The sequence below is a fragment of the Oncorhynchus kisutch genome, linkage group LG17 (genome assembly GCF_002021735.2).
Source record: "Oncorhynchus kisutch isolate 150728-3 linkage group LG17, Okis_V2, whole genome shotgun sequence".
Classification (NCBI taxonomy): domain Eukaryota; kingdom Metazoa; phylum Chordata; class Actinopteri; order Salmoniformes; family Salmonidae; genus Oncorhynchus; species Oncorhynchus kisutch.
The window spans coordinates 64,640,277-64,658,769 of NC_034190.2; positions in this window are offsets into that span (position 1 = coordinate 64,640,277).

Sequence of the window (18,493 nt, forward strand, 5' to 3'; positions counted from 1 at the left end):
TTAAACATACCTTGAAATGTACACTAGAACACTGTACATATATATTGATACTTTTTAAACATACCTTGAAATGTACACTAGAACACTGTACATATATATTGATACTTTTAAAAAATGCATTAAACTTTGACCCAATCTGATACATCCAGAAATTGAGGAATAACATTGAAACCATGTTGACTCAACTAATTTGCGCCTGGTGAGATGTTATGCGTGATTTTTATTTTCATGGTTTTCATGCATCTTTTTAAAATTGAACTCAATGGGTTTCTCTAGCCTGTTGATCTGAATACTATTTATTCCCTTTGAAGATCTGTCTGAGGCGTACAGTCACACCAGTAAACCAACTAGGGATTTGAATTTCAACCAAACCACAAGATGGTATATGACAGAGACAGTACAATGTGAGTTGAACGGCAGTCATTTTCATGACTGATTTGCATATTAATTATATTTTCATGCTACGTTTCACTTTATGCAATGTCACCACCAACTGAGGAAAAAAAGTGATTTGCATAATAACAAGTCAGAGTGGCAAAGGTTGCACCGTACAAATAATACTAGCCTGGCTGTGAATAATATTGTGTAGTTTGGTGCTACAACTTGTTGTCCACAGTGTAAATGTTGCTTTGACAGATCTGGTTGACTAATTTAATAAAACATTATTTAAAATGTTGTAGTAGAGATATGTAAATGAGCTCAAACAAATATTGACCTCTTGTCAGTCCTCACCATCCACCATACCATGACAATTCTCGATTTGCAGTAAAGCCATTTCAACCATGAAATTCAGGCTGAAATGCAATCCATTTAGACTTAGCTACTATAGCTTGGGTGGAAAAAATGTCCCGCTCATTGGCCTATAGTACCTACTATCATGTTTCTTGTTATATCTGTGAAGAATTATCTTGCCCTATGCGAAGCATTGATTTGAGAGTCCTTAAACAGCTTTATGGCACTGCTAGTATAATTATTATTTTTCTGACTGAGTTTGTTTTGTTACAGAAGAAGAGAGATGTGCATTTTCAGAGGAAGAGAGAGATGTGCATTTTCAGAGGAAGAGAGAGATGTGCATTTTCAGAGGAAGAGAGAGATGTGCATTTTCAGAGGAAGAGAGAGATGTGCATTTTCAGAGGAAGAGAGAGATGTGCATTTTCAGAGGAAGAGAGAGATGTGCATTTTCAGAGGAAGAGAGAGATGTGCATTTTCAGAGGAAGAGAGAGATGTGCATTTTCAGAGGAAGAGAGAGATGTGCATTTTCAGAGGAAGAGGGAGATGTGCATTTTCAGAGGAAGAGAGAGATGTGCATTTTCAGAGGAAGAGAGATGTGCATTTTCAGAGGAAGAGAGAGATGTGCATTTTCAGAGGAAGAGAGAGATGTGCATTTTCAGAGGAAGAGAGAGATGTGCATTTTCAGAGGAAGAGAGAGATGTGCATTTTCAGAGGAAGAGAGAGATGTGCATTTTCAGAGGAAGAGAGAGATGTGCATTTTCAGAGGAAGAGAGAGATGTGCATTTTCAGAGGAAGAGAGAGATGTGCATTTTCAGAGGAAGAGAGAGATGTGCATTTTCAGAGGAAGAGAGAGATGTGCATTTTCAGAGGAAGAGAGAGATGTGCATTTTCAGAGGAAGAGAGATGTGCATTTTCAGAGGAAGAGGGAGATGTGCATTTTCAGAGGAAGAGAGAGATGTGCATTTTCAGAGGAAGAGGGAGATGTGCATTTTCAGAGGAAGAGAGATGTGCATTTTCAGAGGAAGAGAGAGATGTGCATTTTCAGAGGAAGAGAGAGATGTGCATTTTCAGAGGAAGAGAGAGATGTGCATTTTCAGAGGAAGAGAGAGATGTGCATTTTCAGAGGAAGAGAGAGATGTGCATTTTCAGAGGAAGAGAGAGATGTGCATTTTCAGAGGAAGAGAGAGATGTGCATTTTCAGAGGAAGAGAGAGATGTGCATTTTCAGAGGAAGAGATGTGCATTTTCAGAGGAAGAGAGAGATGTGCATTTCCGCCTGCATCCTCCGCAGACTTTTGTCCCTTTGTGGAACTTTTCACTTGTACTTCAATGTCTTGAGTCCCCTTGAAGAGGTGGACTTGAGGAATCTTCCTTTCTATTTTGCTTGCTTTATTTTGCTGCAGTGTCAGCTAAGCAATGTCAGTGACCTACACGCACTCTTGGTTTGTTCCTCATATTTACAGTTGGCAAATATATTGTATTGGGTTGTGCCATGCCTGCGTGGGAGCATCTACAGTAGAGGTCACTCCTGTGACCTTGGGGCCCTTACAACCTCTCTCCTGTTTGCTGGTTGGTGAGGTTTTCAGCCATGTTTCTGCTTTATTCTCCTCCCATCTCTATTTTTCTCACATCAATGCCTAACTGTTCAGGGGCACAGCCTTTTCACAGGTCAATTCATTTTAATCATAGTGTGTCAATTTAATCTTGGTTCAAATCGCTAGACGGACACTTAGTGAAAATCTCATTAACCTTCCAATTTCCAATATCCTCACTTCATTAGTATTGCAAAGCAATGACTCAGTCATTTCAGGTGGTAAACAAACTCTGGAATTTTTAAGTGTAGAAGCTTCGAAATGCAGTCAACAGTTTTACAATATTTCATATTTAAATTCTCTACCCACATAGGACATAACCATACCTGAATGCAGAGTCAGAGACGTTGACCGTGTTAACAAACCATGGAATATAATTAACATATTTGATACATGCTTTTGCTATATTGTGGAAAAGAAGAGGACATCAGCATATTGAGTTAAGATCACATCTAGGCTCTTTCTCTCCTCCCTGCCTGTCGGTTTGAGATGGCTTAGGCAGCCATAGATGGGGATCTCATCTCACCTTCTGCCCTTGCCCCTCTCCTTAGTCCCTTCCTGGGTTCAAAGCATGTTCACCTGTACAGTGTAAATATAAGGACATATGTGCTAGATAAAACAAAACCTAGGTTTTGTTTTGTTTGTAGCATGTATTGTATGTCCTAAGAACACATGCTCTCCCTCCCTCCATATGCCTGTGGAGAGCTAATGAGATGCAGGTGCATTTGCATTCGGGCCATGCACTCTTCAATGCCCCATGGCGGCAGGCAGCAAACCACAGTGGTCTGGTTACCATGGTCCTTACCTCCTCAGCATTCTGATAGGGTCTGCAATTCTCAACATTTGATTTCATGCCGCCAGGATCGTGCTCTCAGAGGGGAGATCTCTCTGTGGCTCGCATCAACAAAGACGACACCTTGCAGGAATAATGTTGACTTTGTCAGAGAGAGAACAGGATGTGACTCTTTGTAGCTGTATTTAGATTCACCAGAGACTAATTTAAAATAATATAAAATGTCACTAATGCCTTAAAAAGCCATTAAAAAATGAAGTGAAAATGTATTTAATACTTTTGGACATTTTTGTCTTATCAGCCTCCATAAGAGTCTATTTTCATTACATTTTCATCCTGGCTCTTATTGCAGTTTACCACCTGACTTGCCCAGCTCTGCTCACATGTGAGTCCCATCATGTATCCAGACCTGGCCCTCCTCAAACCTGCTCCCTGGGCCCCTGCAGCTGATGGCTCTGTGTTCTTCCCTGATCCCTCACATCTGTTTCAATTAGCTTCCTTACTATATAGGTGAGGCCTTTCACAGCTTAATCATCAAAAAATAAAAGTTGTGTATTTTGTGTGGCGCCGCGGTCTAAAGCACTGCATCGTGCTAGAGGTGTTACTACAGACCCAGGTTCATTCCCGAGCTGTGCCACAACCGGCCATGGCCAGGAATCACATAGGACAGCACACAATTGGCCCAGCGTTGTCCGGGTTAGGGGAGGGTTTGACCGAGGGGGCTTTACTTGGCTCCTCGTGCCCTAGCGACTCCTTGTGGCAGGCCAGGTGCCTGCAAGGTGACCCCGGTCGCCAGTTGAACAGTGTTTGCTCCAAGAAATTGGTGCGGCTGGCTTCTGGGTTAAGCTGGCGGGTGTTAAGGAGCGTGGTTAGACGGTTCATGTTTTTGAGGATGCATGACTCCACCTTCGCCTCTCCCGAGCCTGTTGGGGAGTTGCAGCAATGAGACAAGATCGAAATTGGGGGGGAAAAAGGGCAGGTCATTTTTTGAAATGGTCATGTGAAATATGATAACTAGGCCTATAGTAACCTTAATTAGCATTCAAAGAGTGAATCCATTCTTCTCTAGCCAATCTTCTGAATCATGCTTCTAACGTCAGTATAGTAGCTTATCCTTCGGAGGGGGGAGGGGCAGGTACCTTAAACACATACACATGCTGGCAAGTTTCTGAGTGACAGAGAGCTTTGCATAGGCACTTTGTTGCGTTTTTTTGTTGGACTAGAAAGAAATAGCCTGGAATGTAAAATAACATTAATAACCGGTTCCCATGCTTTTAAAATAACGGTTATGTATGGAATATGGTCCTAGATGATCACTTTCTGTATGGAATATGGATCACTTTCTGTATGGAATATGGATCACTTTCTGTATGGAATATGGATCACTTTCTGTATGGAATATGGATCACTTTCTGTATGGAATATGGATCACTTTCTGTATGGAATATGGATCACTTTCTGTATGGAATATGGATCACTTTCTGAATGGAATATGGATCACTTTCTGTATGGATCACTTTCTGAATGGAATATGGATCACTTTCATTACCGGTCCCGTTTCTGTTCCTTGAAAATGTTTATTTTACGGTTTTATTCCCTGAACCGGATCCAACCCCTGATTAGAAGTGAAGGTTCAGCTTTTTAACAGCATGTTACAGTACGTATATGTACAGTGGCAAGAAAAAGTATGTGAACCCTTTGGAATTACCTGGATTTATGCATAAATTGGTCATAAAATTTGATCTGATCTTCATCTATGTCACAACAGTAGACCAACAGTCTGCTTAAACTAACAATACACAAAACATTATGCGTTTTCATGTCTTTATTGAACACAATGTGTAAACATTCACATTGCAGGGTGGGAAAAGTATGTGAACCCTTGGGTTTAATAACTGGTTGACCCTCCTTTTAGCAGCAATAACCTCAACCAAACGTTTTCTGTAGTTTTCTGCACAACGGCCGGGAGGAATTTTGGACCATTCGTCTTTACAAAACTATTTCAGTTCAGCAATATTCTTGGGATGTCTGGTGTGAACCTCTCTCTTGAGGTTATGTCACAGCATCTCAATCGGGTTGAGGTCAGGACTCTGACTGGGCCACTCCAGAAGGCGTATTTTCTTCTGTTGAAGCCATTCCGTTGTTGATTTACTTCTGTGTTTTGGGTCGTTGTCCTGTTGCATCACCCAACTTCTAATGAGTTTCAATTGACAGACAGCCTAATATTCTCCTGCAAAATGTCTTGATAAACTTGGGAATTCACTTTTCTGTCGATGATAGCAAGCTGTCCAGGCCCCGAGGCAGCAAAGCAGCCCGAAACCATGATGCTCCCTTCACCATACTTTACAGTGGGGATGAGGTTTTGATGTTGGTGGGCTGTGCATTTTTTTCTCCACACATAGTGTTGTGTGTTCCTTCCAAACACCTCCAACTTTAGTTTCATCTGTCCACAGAATATTTTGGCAGTAGTGCTGTGGAACAATCAGGTACTCTTTAGTTAACTTCAAACGTGCAGCAAGGATTTTTTTGGACAGCAGTGGTGTCCTCCCATGAACACCATTCTTGTTTAGTGTTTTGCGTATCGTAGACTCGCCAACAGAGATGTTAGCATGTTCCAGAGATTTCTGCAAGTCTTTAGCTGACACTCTAGGATTCTTCTTAACCACATTGAGCATTCTGCGCTGTGCTCTTGAAGTCATCTTCGCAGGATGGACATTCCTAGGGAGAGTAGCAACAGTGCTGAACTTTCAACATTTATAGACAATTTGTCTTACCGTGAACCGATGAACATCAAGGCTTTTAGAGATACTTTTGTAACCCTTTCCAGCTTTATGCAAGTCAACAATTCTTAATCTTAGGTCTTCTGAGATCTCTTTTGTTTTTTTATAGGGCAAGGCAGCTCTAACCAACATCTTCAATCTGGTCTCATTGATTGGACTCCAGGTTAGCTGACTCCTGACTCCAATTAACTTTTTCCAACCTACACTGTGAATGTTTAAATGATGTATTCAATATAGATAAGAAAAATACAATAATTTGTGTGTTATTAGTTTAAGCACACTATGTTTGTCTGTTGTCACTTTTATGACCAATTTATGCAGAAATCCAGGTAATTCCAAAGGCTTCACATACTTTTTCTTGCCACTGTATCTGTCTATCAAATGCTATTGCGAGGTATGCATGTTCTTGTTTTTAGGGGCAGTAATGGATTCAGAGACCACCTCTCATGTCTGGCCACATCTCATGTCTGGCACTGGTTTGGATTCTTCAAGTGTAAATTATTCATAGAAAATAGAAGCTTATGGAAATTAGATTTATCAGCATCACTTGTGGCTGAAATTACCCCACACCAAGAGTGGAGGTGATAGACACAGCAAGGATTTGCCAGAAACTGAAGTGTTTGTGTGTGTCTGTGCAAAAGGATCTGAGATTGTTTTATCCTCTGGTTTTTCTAAACTGTAGGAAATGCATCTCAGTGCTATTGGCTTCACTACAGACCCTGGTTCGATTCCAGGCTGTGATTCACAACCGGCCGTGATTGGGGGTCCCATAGGGCGGCGCACAATTGGCCCAGCATCGTTAGGGTTTGGCCGGGGTAGGCTGTCATTGTAAATAAGAATTTGTTCTTAACTGACTTGCCTAGTTAAATAAAGGATAAATAAAAACAAATAAAAGTCTGTGCATGTCTCTGTGTCTGACTTTGTGTGTGTATGCAGATTTGTTGCACCAAGCACAGCACCTGGTCCTCTAGCCATCCTCCAAAGCACAGTCTCTCTCTCTCTTAACCTAAATCCAATGACATGGTGAAATGTTTTGTTGATTTCACATTAGTTGACAACTCAACCAAATGTAAATCAAAACTAAACATTGAACTGATGCCTGTGCCCAGTGGGTTCCTATTCATCCATGTTCTTGAAAAACAAATGGCCTGTATGTACGGACATTTTAACTTATTTAAATTAGCTGAGCTAATTTGTTTTCAAAATTGTCAACGATGTACAGTATATGGGTTTAAAATGTAGGTTTATTTCAGCCTTTCTGTAACAATCGAGTTAAGTGATTGCTACATTCATAGCCTCCAGAATACAATTGTTTATATTCAGACAAACCCTCTATCCCTAAACACCCCACTCAACCATTCCTCCTCCGTATGTTTACAGTCAGTGGTGGAAAGCACTCAGCTGTCATACTTGAATAAAAGTAAAGATACATAATAGAAAAAGACTCAAGTAAAAGTGAAAGTCACCCAATAAAATACTACTTGAGTAAGTCTAAAAATATTTGGTTTTAAATATACTTAAGAACACAAAAAAATGGAATGGCTAAAATATACTTAAGTATCAAAAGTAGTAGAAGTATAAATAATTTCAAATTCCTTATATTAAGAAAACCAGACAGCACAATTTTCTTATTTTTATTATTGACGGATAGCTAGGAGCACACAGCAATACTCAGACATTATTTAAAAACAAAACTTTTGTGTTTAGTGAGTCCGCCAGATCAGAGGCAGTAGGGATGTTCACTTGATAAGTGTGTGAATTGGACCATTTTCCTGTCAAACTGTTTACAGTATAACCAGTGGTGTAAACTACTTAAGTAAAAATACTTTAAAGTACTATTTTAAGTAGTTTTTTGGGGGTATCTGTACTTGACTTTAATATGTATATTTTTTGCCAACTTTTACTTCACTACATTCCTAAAGAAAACAATGTACTTTTTACTCCATACATTTTCCCTGACACCCAAAAGTACTCGACAGGAAAATGGTCCAATTCACATACTTATCAAGAGAATATCCCTGGTCATCCCTACTGCCTCTGATCTGACGGACTCACTAAACACAAATGCTTTGTTTGTCAATTATGTCTTAGTGTTGGAGTGTGCCCCTGGCTATCCGTCAATATATTTTTTTTTTATGGTGTCATCTGGTTTGCTTAATATAAGGAATTTTAAATGGTTTATACTTTATACTTTTGATACTTAGGTACATTTGAGCAATTCCATTTACTTTTGATACTTAAGTATATTTTAAACCAAATACTTTTGGACTTTTACTCAAGTAGTGTTTTACTGGGTGACTTTCACTTTTACTTGAGTCATTTTCTATTACGGTATCTTTACTTTTACTCAAGTATGACAATTGAGTACTTTTTACACCACTGAGTATAACTGGCAAACCTATTTCCCCACAAATTCTAGTCATCATATTTTGTATTGAGTGATTAAGTATCAGTGATACCCTGTAATGTACAGTACACTACATGACCAAAAGTATGTGGACACCTGATCATCGAACATCTCATTCCAAAATCATGGGCATTAATATGGAGTTGGTCCCCCCCTTTGCTGCTATAACAGCCTCCACTATTCTGAAAAGGCTTTCCACTAGATGTTGGAACATTTCTGCAGGGACTTTCTTCCATTCAGCCACAAGAGCATTAGTGAGGTTGGGCACTGATGTTGGCTCGCAGTCGGCGTTCCAATTCATCCCAAATGTGTCAGATGGGGTTGAGGTCAGGGCTCTGTGCAGGCCAGTCAAGTTCTTCCATACTGATTTCGACAAACCATTTCTATATGGACATCACTTTGTGCAAGGAGGCATTGTCCTCAGATGGGGCCACAGTGTCTCCTGACCCCTCCTGTCTCAGCCTCCAGTATTTATGCTGCAGTAGTTTGTGTCGGGGGGCTGGGGTCAGTTTGTTATATCTGGAGTACTTCTCCTGTCCTATTCGGTGTCCTGTGTGAATCTAAGTGTGCGTTCTCTAATTCTCTCCTTCTCTCTTTCTTTCTCTCTCTCGGAGGACCTGAGCCCTAGGACCATGCCCCAGGACTACCTGACATGATGACTCCTTGCTGTCCCCAGTCCACCTGGCCATGCTGCTGCTCCAGTTTCAACTTCCACCTGACTGTGCTGCTGCTCTAGTTTCAACTGTTCTGCCTTATTATTATTCGACCATGCTGGTCATTTATGAACATTTGAACATCTTGGCCATGTTCTGTTATAATCTCCACCCGGCACAGCCAGAAGAGGACTGGCCACCCCACATAGCCTGGTTCCTCTCTAGGTTTCTTCCTAGGTATTGGCCTTTCTAGGGAGTTTTTCCTAGCCACCGTGCTTCTACACCTGCATTGCTTGCTGTTTGGGGTTTTAGGCTGGGTTTCTGTACAGCACTTTGAGATATCAGCTGATGTACGAAGGGCTATATAAATAAATTTGATTTGATTTTGATTTGATTGTCATGCTGACATAGGAAAGGGCCTTCCCCGAACTGTTGCCACGAAGTTAGAAACACAGAATCATCTAGAAGGTCATTGTATGCTGTAGCGTTAAGATTTCCCTTCAATGGAACTAAGGGGTCTAGCCTGAACCATGAAAAACAGCCCCACACCATTATTCCTCCTCCACCAACCTTTACAGTTCACACTGCATTGGGGCAGGTAGCGTTCTCCTGGCATCTGCCAAACCTAGATTCGGACTGCCAAATGGTGAAGCGTGATTCATCACTACAGAGAACACATTTCCACTGCTCCAGAGTCCAATGGCAGAGATCTTTACACCACTCCAGCCAACGCTTGGCATTGCGCATGTGGATCTTAAGCTTGTGTGCAACTGCTCAGCCATGGAAACCCATTTCATGAAGCTCCCGACGAACAGTTATTGTGCTGACATTGCTTGCAGAGGCAGTTTGGAACTCTGTAGTGAGTATTGCAACTGAGGACAGGGGATTTTTACACGCTACACACTTCAGCACTCAGCGGTCCAGTTATGTGAGCTTGTGTGGCCTACCACTTCGTGGCTGAGCCGTTGTTGCTCCAAGACGTTTCCACTCTACAATAACAGCACTTACAGTTGAAAGGGGCAGCTCTAGCAGGGCAGAAACTTTAATAACTGACCTGTTAGAAAGGTGGTATCCTATGACGGTGCCATGTTGAAAGTCACTGAGCTCTTCAGTAAGGCCATTCTACTGCCAATGTTTGTCTATGGAGATTGCATGGCGGTGTGCTCGATGTGATACGAAGACAGGTGTGGCTGAAATAGCCAAATCCACTTTTTTGAAGTGGTTTCCACCTACTTTTGTATATATAGTGTATATATCGGTCGTCAGTAGTTAACATAGCCATAAAGTCATAAACCCTGCTTATTTCTAAAATGTCTTGTTTTAAAATCTGATTTTAAACCTAACCTTAACCCTATCCTGAAACATACTGATAACCTTAGGCCTAATCGTATCCTTAAATTACAGGATTAAAAGGCACATTTTTCCCCCCATATTGTTTTTAACGATTATTACCCATTTTGACTTTGTGTTTGTGTTATCTAGTGGGAAACATTTGACTCCTCAATTGACACACCCTGACAGCTGTCACACACTTACAGGTATAGGCCTGAAACAATTTAACGTAAATTGTTTTGGGGATGGATGGCATGCAAGAGGAAGGTGGACATACATTGTATTTGGAAGGTATTCAGACCCTTTGACTTTTTTCCACATTTTGTTACGTTACAGCGTTATTCTAAAATTGACTAAATCGTTTTTTCACCCCCCGTCAACCTACACATAATAACCCATAATGGCATTTTTTTTAAACATAAGTATTTAGACCCTTTAGTCAGTACTTTGTTGAAGCACCTTTGGAAGCGATTACAACCTTGACTATTCTTGGGTATGACACTACAAGCTTGGCACACCTGTACTTGGGAAGTTTCTCCCATTCTTCTCTGCAGATCCTCTCAAGCTCTGTCAGGTTGGATGGGGAGCATCGCTGCAAAGTTATTTTCAAGTCTCTCAAGAGATGTTCGATTGGGTTCAAGTCCGGGCTCTGGCTGGGCCACTCAAGGACATTCAGAGACTTGTCCCGAAGCAACTCCTGCGTCTTGGCTGTGTGTTTATGGTCGTTGTCCTGTTGGAAGGTGAACCTTTGCCCCAGTCGGAGGTCCTGAGCGCTCTGGAGCAAGTTTTCATCAAGAATCTCTCTTTGTTCCTTTCATCTTTGCCTCGATCCTGGCAAGACTCTCAATCCCTGCCTCTGATAAACATTCCCATAGAATGATGCTGCCACCACCATGCTTCACTGTAGGGATGGTGCCTGGTTTCCTCCAGACATGACGCTTGGTATTCAGGCCAAATAGTTAAATCTTGGTTTCATTAGACCAGAGAATCTTGTTTCTCATGGTCTGAGAGTTCTTTAGGTGAAAATAATCATGGCCTCTAAACCTTCAAGCTGCATACTGGACCCTATTCCAACTAAACTACTGAAAGAGCTGCTTCCTGTGCTTGGCCCTCCTATGTTGAACATAATAAACGGCTCTCTATCCACCGGATGTGTACCAAACTCACTAAAAGTGGCAGTAATAAAGCCTCTCTTGAAAAAGCCGAACCTTGACCCAGAAAATATAAAAAACTATCGGCCTATATCGAATCTTCCATTCCTCTCAAAAATCTTTGAAAAGGCGGTTGCGCAGCAACTCACTGCCTTCCTGAAGACAAATAATGTATACGAAATGCTTCAGTCTTGTTTTAGACCCCATCATAGCACTGAGACTGCACTTGTGAAGGTGGTAAATGACCTTTTAATGGCATCAGACCGAGGCTCTGCATCTGTCCTCGTGCTCCTAGACCTTAGTGCTGCTTTTGATACCATCGATCACCACATTCTTTTGGAGAGATTGGAAACCCAAATTGGTCTACACGGACAAGTTCTGGCCTGGTTTAGATCTTATCTGTCAGAAAGATATCAGTTTGTCTCTGTGAATGGTTTGTCCTCTGACAAATCAACTGTAAATTTCGGTGTTCCTCAAGGTTCCGTTTTAGGACCACTATTGTTTTCACTATATATTTTACCTCTTGGGGATGTCATTCGAAAACATAATGTTAACTTTCACTGCTATGCGGATGACACACAGCTGTACATGTCAATGAAACATGGTGAATCCCCAAAATTGCCCTCGCTAGAATCATGTGTTTCAGACATAAGGAAGTGGATGGCTGCAAACTTTCTACTTTTAAACTCGGACAAAACAGAGATGCTTGTTCTAGGTCCCAAGAAACAAAGAGATCTTCTGTTGAATCTGACAATTAATCTTAATGGTTGTACAATCGTCTCAAATAAAACTGTGAAGGACCTCGGCGTTACTCTGGACCCTGATCTCTCTTTTGAAGAACATATCAAGACCATTTCAAGGACAGCTTTTTTCCATCTACGTAACATTGCAAAAATCAGAAACTTTCTGTCCAAAAATGCAATGCTCTACTTTCCGGCTACCCGGATAAAGCACTAAATAAAGTTCAGTTAGTGCTAAATACGGCTGCTAGAATCCTGACTAGAACCAAAAAATTTGATCATATTACTCCAGTGCTAGCCTCCCTACACTGGCTTCCTGTCAAAGCAAGGGCTGATTTCAAGGTTTTACTGCTAACCTACAAAGCATTACATGGGCTTGCTCCTACCTATCTCTCTGATTTGGTCCTGCCGTACATACCTACACGTACGCTACGGTCACAAGACGCAGGCCTCCTAATTGTCCCTAGAATTTGTAAGCAAACAGCTGGAGGCAGGGCTTTCTCCTATAGAGCATTTTTAGGGAACGGTCTGCCTACCCATGTCAGAGACGCAAACTCGGTCTCAACCTTTAAGTCTTTACTGAAGACTCATCTCTTCAGTGGGTCATATGATTGAGTGTAGTCTGGCCCAGGGGTGGGAAGGTGAACGGAAAGGCTCTGGAGCAACGAACCGCCCTTGCTGTCTCTGCCTGGCCGGTTCCCCTCTTTCCAATTGGATTCTCTGCCTCTAACCCTATTACAGGGGCTGAGTCACTGGCTTACTGGGGCTCTCTCATACCGTCCCTGGGAGGGTTGCGTCACCTGAGTGGGTTGAGTCACTGATGTGATCATCCTGTCTGGGTTGGGTTGCACCCCCCCCCCCCCCCCCCCCCTTGGGTTGTGCCATGGCGGAGATCTTTGTTGGCTATACTCAGCCTTGTCTCAGGATGGTAAGTTGGTGGTTGAAGATATCCCTCTAGTGGTGTGGGGGCTGTGCTTTGGTGGGGCCACAGTGTCTCCTGACCCCTCCTGTCTCAGCCTCCAGTATTTATGCTGCAGTAGTTTGTGTCGGGGGGCTAGGGTCAGTTTGTTATATCTGGAGTACTTCTCCTGTCCTATTCGGTGTCCTGTGTGAATTTAAGTGTGCTCTCTCTAATTCTCTCTTTCTCTCTTTCTTTCTCTCTCTCGGAGGACCTGAGCCCTAGGACCATGCCCCAGGACTACCTGACATGATGACTCCTTGCTGTCCCCAGTCCACCTGGCCGTGCTGCTGCTCCAGTTTCAACTGTTCTGCCTTATTATTATTGGACCATGCTGGTCATTTATGAACATTTGAACATCTTGGCCATGTTCTGTTATAATCTCCACCTGGCACAGCCAGAAGAGGACTGGCCACCCCACATAGCCTGGTTCCTCTCTATGTTTCTTCCTAGGTTTTGGCCTTTCTAGGGAGATTTTCCTAGCCACCATGCTTCTACACCTGCATTGCTTGCTGTTTGGGGTTTTAGGCTGGGTTTCTGTACAGCACTTTGAGATATCAGCTGATGTACGAAGGGCTATATAAAAATACATTTGATTTGATTTAGGGGCCTTTTGGCAAACTTCCAGCAGGCTGTGATGTGCCTTTTACTGAGAAGTAACGGCCTGATTGGTGGAGTGCTGCAGAGATGGTTGTCCTTCTGGAAGGTGCTCCCATATCCACAGAGAAACTCTGGAGCTCTGTCAGAGTGACCAACAGGTTTTTGTTCACCTCCCTGACCAAGGCCCTTCTCCCTCAATTGCTCAGTTTGGCCAGGTGGCCAGCTCTAGGAAGATTCTTGGTGGTTCCAAACTTCTTCCATTTAAGAATGATGGATGCCACTGTGTTCTTGGGGACCTTAAATGCTGCAGACATTTTTTGGTACCCTTCCCAAGATCTGTGCCTCAACACAATCCTGTCTAGGAGCTCTACGGACAATTCCTTCAACCTGATGGCTTGGTTTTTGCTCTGACATGCACTTTCGACTGTGGGACCTTAGACAGGCGTGTGCATTTCCAAATAATGTCCAATCAATTGAATTTACCACATGTGAACTCCAATCAAGTTGTAGAAACATCACAAGGATAATCAATGGAAACGGGATGCACTTGAGCTCAATTTGAGTCTCGTAGCACAAGGTTTGAATACTTATTGAAATAAGGTATTTCATTACTAAAAATATTTTTTCCTTTGTCATTATTATTGTGTGTAGATGAGGATTTTTTCAATTGACATTTAAAACATTTTAGAATAAGGCTGTAACGTAATAAAATGTGGAAAAAGTTAAGGGGTCTTAATACTTTCCGAATGCAATGTATCTCAGGGTGAAATGTGCAATTTGTGGTTGCACCATTTGACTGTGGAGTCAAACAATGCTTTGTAGTTGACTAATTCAGGCCACCAGATCACCCTGATGTTAAATAATGGAGTCACAGTGTGGATTCGGGTGCACTCAGTGTAGCTGCTCTGCTGTGATGCAATCACTGGTGACCTCCGCGGATTAGGTTAATCAGCTCTCACAGCTTGTGTGAAATTATATTGTTCCGTTTGGAAGGATGGATCATTCAGTGGAACTTATTCTATGGAAATGATCCAGCGGCACCACCCAAATACATTGGGGGGAAGAGATGTTATTAACACAGCCAGAAGACTCCGCATAAAAAGGCCCAACATCTTCAGGGATCATGGTACAAGTTAATCATTTTGTTGAACAGGGGATATTAATGGTGGCTTTGTGGTTCAGCAGGAGGAAACAAGAGTGGATTGATTTCAAGGTTTTATTTTTTATTTGTTTTTGCCAAATTGTCCTTGAAATTCATTGCTCACATGATGACTGTACTGCAGCTGTAGATACAGGAAAACCCCTGTCCTCTGTGATATCTCCTGTTTTATGTTTTACAGTACCTGCCTTTCACTGACTCTGTCTCCTCAGGCATGCATGCCTAATGGCACTGACAAGGTTCTACCGTTAGTATAATATCCCTACATACAGTAGGTCTATTTGTTTTTCACGTTTTGAGATCAATGTGTGTCATGTCTTTCTGCAGGACGATTTAGTGTGGGCACCTGAGGAGCTGAATATAAACTCATTTTGAAGCAAACTACATAAAGTTCTGGCTTTCCTTCTGTCAGGGGATCCCCTTTACAGTTAGTTGTTGATTAACATTGTTGTCAGAGCCGAGCCACTTTTCGGAATATGCTCCTGCATGTTGATTTGAATGCCATAAGGACAGAATGGAGGAAACGGTAATCAGTAACCACATCACATGTTTATTAATATAATTAGAGTGCAGTTGTAGGCTTATATGGTTCCCTTGACCATCTTTAAGTTAAGGACCAGGTAAACTTCTTTAAAACAATAGTTGATGTTGTATCTGTGTATTAAAGATTAAACAAAGTTTTACCTGCAGTTAATCAAGTTAAACATCTGGAGGTCGCTAGAGAGGAAATAATAGCACTGTATCAGGCCTTGTTTTATTGCTTTTGGGGGGTGGTAATAGAAAAGCATAACAGTTTTTTTCAGAGAACCATAACAGTTTTTGCTAATTAGGTCTCTGGATAATGTATTTTCAGCCAAAGATTCATTTGACATATTTAATAGATGTCCCAATGGTTTCATTCAAAATATGTCTTGGGCCTGGTTTGTAATGCTGTACCATTCATCAACTGGGTTCTTTCTATAACTTCAAACCTTCACAGTAGATCTACAGTTCATCTCTCATGTCTTTGCAGGGAACCTTTACTCAAGCAAAGAATCCAGACAGACTAAAGTAATATCGACATGAAGCACGTTAAAATAACAATTGTGCACTCCATGAAATAGAAATAGCTACATTTAATTTAGAATTACCACACACACTGCTTACAGCAAAAAGGAGTAATTCTCAGTAGCCAACCATTTACAGTTGCCATGGTTATGAGATGTCACCTCCAGCAGTGTTTCTTAGAGACCTTATGGTATATTTTCCATGTGGAGTGTGAGTTAAGACGGATTTTAATTACATATATAGCAGGGAGACATTGCTGACCAGTTACGAGAGCCATTCACACTTTTCTCCTTTTCGACAAATGTTTATCAATACCCTGCTTTTATACATTAGGGTTATCTTCACTGGATTGGTAAGAACAAACATATTTTTCATCAATTACAGCACCATGAAGTGTGCATATTTCGCTTTGCCAAACTGCTTGTGCTTTCAATGTACAGTATATTAGGATTTTACTACCCCCATCTCCTTCTCTTTTTCCCCGTGTTGCTGCAGCCTGGCCTCAGAGCCATACGAAATACACTTTACATATTTCTGAGCACCTCCAAGACGTACGATACCTACAGTACTAATGGTCTATTTAAATGAGACAGAAACGAAAGTAGGGAGATTGGTCGAGGAGGATGGGTGGGCATAATCTGTGACAGTCTAGCAATCCAAATGTTGCATGTTCGAGTCGCGTCGGGGACAACTGTAGCATTGTAGTTAACCCTTCCCGTAAGCCTTACTCTAAACTTAACCCAATTCACCTAACCTGCTACATAAATTCACATAACCAAGGTAAATTCTCCTCTAATTATCATTTGGTGTCTTAGATAAAGACGTGCAATACTATCCTCCAAGACGTATGATAAGTTACATTATCCAATTCGTATGCTATTGTACAACCGGGTAAGAGGTATGATACTATACGTCCTCTAATTCATATGATATTGTACGACCGCTATTCCATTTATAATCTAACATATACTAAATGGAGTGTCACACATTTACTTACAAACAAATATAAATTGCCCTGAGATCACGTTGGCAGTTGATGGGATCTCAAGCCTGACTGGTTTACAATGGCCTCCTGTTTGGATGTTGTTGCTATTGCACTACTGTCACAGATCGCTGGTCACAGTGAAGGGCGACAAGATGGAGGCCCCTGCCAGACAACACTCATAAATCCTGAATGACGCAGATTGAAAAGGTGATTTTCTGCTTGTCTCACATGCGGCCCTGCTCTGAATCTTTATTTTTGAATTTGTTGTAAACAGACACTGGTGGAGCATCTATAGAGGACTGTCAAGGCTGCACAGTGTGTGTATGTGTATTTGTGTAAGTGTGTGTGTGTGTGTCGCATCATGCCATAATTGCTCTGTAATTATTTTATAATTAATAACCGTATTATGATTATGTAATTACAATACTGTAAATTGCAGATACGGGCAGGAAACAAATAATGAAAATCAAATGAATAAATCCCGTAAATGTGATCACCTGTATAATTACCATATAACATCTCAATTCAATGTCACTCTATGGTATCTGTGCAAACTTGTTGCCTCAATTTATGGAGACCTACAGCTAAGGCCATTAGAATCGATGGAAGAACTGGGAACACGGAACAGTCATGTTAACGCAATCTCCCAGAGAGGGTGCAAGATCGCCGATGGCGAGATGACGTGAGGCAGAAAGAAGGGCTAGATGTTCAAACTCTCACCGACATCTGTGAAATACAAGCCGAGTACACTTGATGAATGTGTACTGTCTTCCTGTCCTTCTTGGGCCCACACACATCGCAGCGCTTCTTCTTGTTGCTACCGGCTGCAATCCAGAATGATTAAAACACTTAGTTCAGGAATTTTACTAACATCTCACTCACATATATGGTTACAGCAGGCCAAGGTAGGAGAGTCTGACACACATGCAACAACATCACTCACACTTACTTCTGGTATTGGAGTTGTTGGTTCTGTGGGTCGGGTGGATGGGGCACCAGTATCCTCCTCCTGAATCCTCCTCACGATGGCTGCAGAAGCTGGTGTCCTTGGGATATGTTGCCTCCCCTGGATTTGAGGTCTTACCAATGACTTGCCCAGCTCCTCGAGAAAGTGACGTTTTCTCTGGAGCTTCCCTCTGTTCCAAACTGGGTTCAACGCCTTCCAGATGACAAATGCGTTGTACGGTGAGATGTCCAAGATGTTGAAGAATATCACAAGTGGCCAGTGCAGGATTTTCCTTCTTTTGCAGCGGTAGCCAGTCACCAGCTTGTCTAAATTGTCCACTGCTCCTTTTGTGGCATTGTAATCTATTATGATTTCTGGTTTTTGATGTTCCTGGCCACAGATTCTCCCATCCCGATGCAGTGTACTCACGAGTACCACATTTTTTCCTTTCTTTGGCACGTAGGACACTAGGGACGTGTCGGCCGAGAACACAAACTTAGAGGAATTGATAAGCCTGTTCCGTGTATTTAATAGCTGAGGTGGGAGCCAGTTTTTTCGTACTGTTCCTGCCATCATCAGCTTCCTCTTGAGGAGCTCCTGTCCCAGCTTGTGCAAAGTA